The sequence below is a fragment of the Hyaena hyaena genome, unplaced genomic scaffold, assembly GCF_003009895.1.
Source record: "Hyaena hyaena isolate Hyena2069 unplaced genomic scaffold, ASM300989v1 scaffold_430, whole genome shotgun sequence".
Classification (NCBI taxonomy): Eukaryota; Metazoa; Chordata; class Mammalia; order Carnivora; family Hyaenidae; genus Hyaena; species Hyaena hyaena.
In genome coordinates, this window is record NW_024081059.1 from 1,272,254 (window position 1) to 1,279,221 (window position 6,968).

Consider the following 6,968-nt stretch of genomic DNA (forward strand, 5'->3'; position numbering starts at 1 on the left):
TCTGCATTTCATTGTGCATTAAACAAGGAATTCTAAGAATACCCTATATTCTCCTCATTTGATAAAGGTTTTTGCACTTTTCCTCTCAATATCTTTCCTTTTTTAAATACATTTCCTTTCATTAATAAGGAAGTCAAGGTTCCTAGGCAACAAGCTATCTCACAGAGCTTGGAACATTAAGCAAATAAGAGTGCAATGACAGAAAGAAGGGATTTTGATCTTTTCCACTTAAATCCTATGTTTTATTCCAAATGTCCATGAAATTTGAAAGTTTCCACTCAATTAGTCTTACCAAAAAGACTTGCTAATTATCATTATATCACAGAAATGTATTTATTCTGTTGTTTTAAATTAGTTATAAGCACCTAAGAAGCATCTGCATACTTCTATGTTTTGTACTAAACATTGAACACATATAGTAGGGGCTTATACTGATGTGGTTAGAAAATAATAGCATTAATGACATTATTATTTTGCAAGACATTGGGTTGAACATGTATTATTTTATTTTTATAATTGTTTTCACATGGATTCTATTTTTCCTAACTAACTGATGAAAAAAATCAAAACTTGAATAAATTTACAGGAGACAGAACCAGATGCACTAGTCCAACCTTACTTCAGATTTACCTGACTTCAAAGTTCATGCTTTATTTTTTAGGAAATATTGATAAACATGAAACTGATCTATTTTGCTCATAATTTTGTGCTTAAACATATAATAAACATCATCAATTACTTTATCCATGTTATTATTATTTTTGCATGGCAGTTTGACACTGAGGAAACTAAGGAAGGATATGTTTTAATTAGCTTAGCATGTGGGATTTTTTAGTTATCCTTACAGGTTATAGGGAGCTAAAGATAATAACTGATAAACCACACCTATGAATACAAGGTGCCTAAGGAAGGAAACGTGAACTCCCATTCTTATATAAAAGAAAAATAATCCACATATCTTCCGAATTTTGTTTACTTAGAACATCTGGTGCTACTTAGTCTGAAGAATAAAACACTGCAGACAGTTTTCAATTGTTGAGATTAAAAACACAAAGCAATAAGGTATATAAAGTAATCATGGGATCAATAAAATTTTAATTAAAGTCTCATAAGCCCAGACCGTAAGTGCTAGGTTATCAAAATGCAGGTTTTCTCTTCCTTCCTTTCTTTCTTACTTTCTTTTTTTAAAAACCAAATATGTCACCCTTGATTCCCCAGGGGATCAGTTCACTAAGTGGTGAAAGAAAAAGAAATACTTGAGAGAGCTGAATGCAGTTGTTTGCAAATAGCTCAATGGATCACCAAAACATTTCCAGCAGAAAAGGAAGAGAATTACAATTAATTAACTAATTCATTAAGTTATTAAGATAAGTAAACATATTTCCTTTTTAAATATTTTATTTATTTTTGAGCGAGAGAGAGACAGAGTGAGCAGGGGAGGGTCAGAGAAAGGAGACACAGAATCTGAAATAGGCTCCAGGCTCTGAGCTGGCTGTCAGCACAGAGCCCGACGCGGGGCTCGAACCCACGAACTAGGAGATCATGATCTGAGCGGAAGTCAGACGCTCAACCAACTGAGCCACCCAGGCGCCCCAAGTAAACATATTTCAATTAGAGATAAATTGTATATTGAAGAGCATATCAAAAATATTAATAGTAGATAATTTATACATATAATCAAAAGCTATAAAATGAAAAGTATGTTATAGAAATTGTTTTAAGAAAGTGAAGAATGAAGGGTGTCTGAGTAGCTCTTTTGGTTAAGTGTTTGACCCTTGGTCTGGGTTCAAGTCACAATTTCATGGTTAGATCAAGCCTCACATCTATGTCTGCACTGACAGCATGGAGCCTTTTTGGGATTCTCTCTCTGTCCAGGCTCCTCCCCTGCTTGTTTGTGTACATGAGAGCAAAAAAAATAAATAAACTTAAAAAAAGAAATAAAATAAGGATGCTAAGAAAAGTCTAATTCCATAGTTTTCAACTGAAAACATTTCTGTGAACTAGGTTTTGACCGGTTGTGTTTATTATATTTATTTGAATCCATTAAAATTATTAGACTAGCTTATTCATAGGAACAGGCTTATAATGAGAGGATATAAAATATGTAAATGAAAATAACATGTATCTACAATATCTATGTAGAGAACATTATCTCTAATTTAAAAAAATTATTATCATACAAATATCATAGGTCAGAATTTCTTTGATATTCAGGAAAAAAATCAAACCTATGTCATGATGTTAGTGCCATTGTAGATTTTCTAATAAGTAGATAATTTTCCACAGTTTTTTAAATCTATATAAAGTATTCCTGTTATCTAGTCCACTCCACTTGTTCAATCCCTATCTTTTGCTTATGACTATTCGAGGGGCCCAGGGTAGGCTGCCCCAAGATGGCCCACTATGGCATAAAGATTATTTTGAGTTAACAGTAATTGAAACCCAGCAGACTAGGGGAAAATTCTGTCTCCCACTCAATTGCCTAAATTTACTTTGCAAAGGAGAACTTGTACCAGGAATAGAGCTATTAACAGATTCCCTTTTACCTAAGGAACTTATCTGCATAAGAGAGCAGGCTTATTTTTCCAAACATCTCCTTTCACCTCTTTCTAATGATCTTTCTGCCCTTTGTATCTTCAGACCCTACCCCTCTCCTTAGCTCATAAAAGCTTCATTTTGGATCATTATCTTTGGAATTTCATGTCTGTGTGGATTCCCGATATGTACACCTATTCATTTTTATTTTCTCCTGTTAAATGTCTCATGTTAATCTGTCAATTTGATTCTAAATTCATCTGGAAGGACCTTTTAGGACAGACTAAGGTTTCCCTCCTCAAAACTACTGAATCCTATGTCTTCTCTAACCCTTTTCCTCTTCTAGGCTCAGTTATTCATGAAACCACTGGTTTTCCTAATTTTTGTCTCACTCATGCATTAGTAGCCAGCCTATTCTATTTCACTAACATGTTTTCAAGTCTTTTCCCACCATTTGGTCACAAAAATTTTATATAGTTGACACATATGTATTTAAGGTATACAATGTGTTAATTTGACAACTTCCAATATTGCTATATAATTAACCATCATAGAGTTAGCTAATACCTCTATTGAGTCACATGATAATTTCTCTTTTATGGTGAGAACAAATAAGATCTAGTCTCTCATTATAAACTTTGAAGTTTATAATACAATATTGTTGACTATAATCTAGCTACCATGTTTTGAGTAGGCTTATAGAGACATTCATGTGCCAAGGACTGATGTCTTCTGCCAGTTGCCAACAAGGACTCTATTCTTGCTAGTAGTTGCTTCGAGCATGAACATAAATCCTCTCTTGGTTAAGTTTTGAAGTGATTACAGTGCTGAGCAGTACCTACATCATGGCTGTGTGAGAGTCTTTGAGCTAGACGAACCTAGCTAAGCAGCACCTGAATTCCTGATCCAGAGAAACTGTGAAGTAATAAATTTTGTTGAGTTAAGCCACTACATTTTATGTTAATGCATTGTGTAGCGATAGGTAATTAGAATATCCTTCTTTGGAAATGCCTAACTGTCTTTCATTGCTCTATTTTTTCCCCTTAGCTACAATCTCATGATTTACTCATCTGATCCTTACATAAGACTAGGGATAGTCTACATTAGCCAGACCAAGTATCAAACTTACAATCAGAGCATCACAAGAAACATTTGGATACATATGGCAGTAACAAGTTTGGACAAACCCCACCTCAGAGAGCCATAGAGAAAGAATGAAAGAGCTAAAAGTTTTGTCATTTTGAGTTGAATGTTTTTTTCTAAGAATCCTACTGATCCTTATATATTCTATAATGTACACATTTTCTTCTAGATTTCTGTAGAAGCTAATGTGTACAATTATCTGATTCAATAAAAATGAGCTTAAGTGCTTTAATTTTTTAAAATTTATTTTGAGAGAGAGAGAGAGTGCAAGCTGGGGAGAGGCAAAGAGAGAATGATAGAGAGAATCCCAAGCATGATCTGCATTCTCAGTGCAGAGCCAGGTGCAAGGCTCATTCTCACAAATTGTGAGATCATTACCTGAGCCAAAATGAAGAGTCAGATGCTTAACTGAGCTACCCAGGTGCCCTAGACTTTACATGCTTTAATGGAAGAGGCTATATGTTAGCTTGCTAGGGCTGTTATAATAAAATACTATAGACATGGAGGTTTAAACAACAGAAATTTAATTTTGCTGAGGTTGGGAAGCCAACATCCAAAATCAAGGTGTCAGCAAGTTTGGTTTCTTCTGAGGTCTCTCCCTGGCTTCAAGATGGGTGCCTTCTCACTGTGTCCTTAGATGATTGTCCCTCATCTCTGCATGTATAGATCTGATGTCTTTCTCTCCCTGACTCCTAATCTCTTCTTATTATAAATATCCCAGTCATATTGGCTTAGGGACCATCCCAATTACTTCTTTCTAGATTAATTACCTCTTTAAAGGCCTTATCTCCAAATACAGTCACAATCTGAGGTACCAAAGATTAAGGTTTCAACATAGGAATGGGGGTGGGGGGTCATAGTTCAGCCTATAACAGAGTAGCAGTCTTTTTGTTTTTAATCATTGGGTGACACTTAGTCAAATGCTTGCCTATATGTGTTCTATGAAAGGGGAGAGGTTGTTTCTTAGTTTAGACTCACAGATTTAATTGTTTTACTTTCAATTACCTTTATAGTGTGATGATTTAATGCAAGGTCAATTAATCAATACATTGTCATAGAACCAAGTTCGTTCAAAGTACATACCTACCCACACATTATAGGTAGAACAAATATATTACCTTCTATTTCTAAACATCAGTACTGGAACCTTTTATAAAATTGAGAATTTGATGTACTTTTAAAAATATATTTTAATGTGGTCATGTTTTCAGTGTCTATATATACCACACATCTGCTCAAAATAAATACATGTATTTATCTCCTGTTTTTATTTGGTATGAAGCATAATAAGGACATAAATGAAAAATTGCATTGCTTTACATTTGGCAAATTGTATGTGTTTTGTTCTCTTTATTTTAATTTAGGATTTGAAGTAGTTTGGGAATTTGAAGGAACTGGATTTCAGATCCTGGCATGACTATTTAGTAGTTGTGTAGTCTTTAGTAAGGAACTTCATTTCTCCAAGCAGCAGTGTGTTCATCTGTAAAAGAGGAGAAAATCACATCAAACTTGTAGAAGTCATATATGAGAAAAGTGGGTGAATATACTGAAAAATGAATGAGTATAAGAAATTAAGGTGAAGTCACAGAGATTGCTGAAAATCAGAAAATTGCTATATTTCTAAGCCTTGATTTTTTAAAAGAAATATTTTGTGTAATAATTTGACATATGTTATAAAAACTTACAACGATGTTATATGATGAAATGAGTGAAGAATAAAAAGCCTCTTACCCCTACTTTCCTAATAGAATCCCTGAAACATTTTCTGTTCTCCAGGAAATATTGTCTTGATATGCTAAATAGAGGAACAATGTGTTTAAGAGTCATTAATCTCAATTAGCTTTATTTTCCACCAGAAAGTTGTTCAAATGACCTTATCTATGCAAATTAGGTCTAATTACTCTCAGTAAAGGAGCGAAGTTCAATTATCTGATATCTTGGAGTTGAGCCAGTGATTTTTGTCCCAAATATTTCAAACCTTCAGGAACTCATTTAACATCTCTTTTAACAAAATGCCCCTTATGGTACCCAGAATCTATAGAACTGGTGATATAACTTAATTTGTAATTTACTACATTTTGCTTTGTCAACATATCTTAATCATGACTTCACTCTAAACTAACTTGGTATAATCAGAGGTCTTGTCAAAAGTAGTAGCTTAGCTTTACTTCAAACTTTAACATAATAGAAGGAAAATCAGGAATGTAGATGTCTCCTAAAGGAAAATAAAGTTTTAGAATTTCTAAAACCAATCATAATTAATGTTTCTAGCATCTTTGTTGATCTTCAGCATCAGTGAACCATGGTCTGAGCTAGGGATAAATACCGAATCTTTTAAGTCTTTATGTGTACTGGTCGTATGTACCTTTTGATGTTAGACATGCACCTTTTGCATGTGCATGATCGTGAACATGTGTGTATGTTTGTGTAGGAGGTAGAAAATAAAAATGAATGTTATAGGTGCCCAAAATTGCTGGGAGCCGCACTGGCCTCACTGGATGAAAGCCACAGAAAGGAAATGGCAGCGTTTGCACAGTTCCTGCCATGATAAATGAAAACTGGTATCTCCTTCTATCTCACGTTGGAAATGAGCCTGCTGGTATTGACCAGGCCTCACAATATTCCAGATTAGACCGATATTTCCCACACAGATTGCTCATAAGGAAAAGCATATTCCTGCCTTTTCAAAAGAGACTTCAGATGAAAGCACTGTGGATGATTGTCAAAAAGGCTCTTCCTATGGGCAGATCCAAGACTTAGATAATAAAGGGGGCTAAGAACACAAGAGTTACACGTGAGCCTGACCCTGAGACAAAGAGCCTAATTTAGAGTTAAGGACGGATATCTACCCACACCCAATTGTTTCTGCTTGGAACAGCAGCCCCTCAAGGCATTTGTGATCAGTATTTTGAGTGACTTATTCTGGCCTTGAATATGCTGCTTGCACCCTGTGAAGGAACCTATTGAGGAACTTTTTCTTCTGTGATTATGGGAGCAAACACTGAGTTTCCTGAAAGACCTGTTTTTCTTGATACTTCGCCTTAAACAAACAAGCTATTGACCCCTGCCCACAAAGAACTAACTTCACCCTTTTTATGCTAAAAACATTGTCTTATATGCTAAAGATACCTTCCTTCCCCATAGGATAAGCATCTATAATCACCTACCTCAATCAATATTGATAAAGCGTATACATGAATTTTCTACAAATCTATGTTCTGGGAAATTCTTACATATCAAAGAAGTTTGTCATCAAAAATCATTGTCTAAGGCAAATGCCACTTCTGTGC

The 6,968-nt window shown here is 34.7% G+C and overlaps 1 non-coding gene across 1 annotated transcript; it reads right to left on the bottom strand.

Moving 5' to 3' along the window:
• Positions 1–1,504: 1,504 nt before the first annotated feature.
• TRNAG-UCC lies at positions 1,505–1,589 on the bottom strand. The gene has a single exon. It is a non-coding gene; the product is annotated as a tRNA-Gly (tRNA).
• Between the last annotated feature and the right edge of the window lie 5,379 nt (positions 1,590–6,968).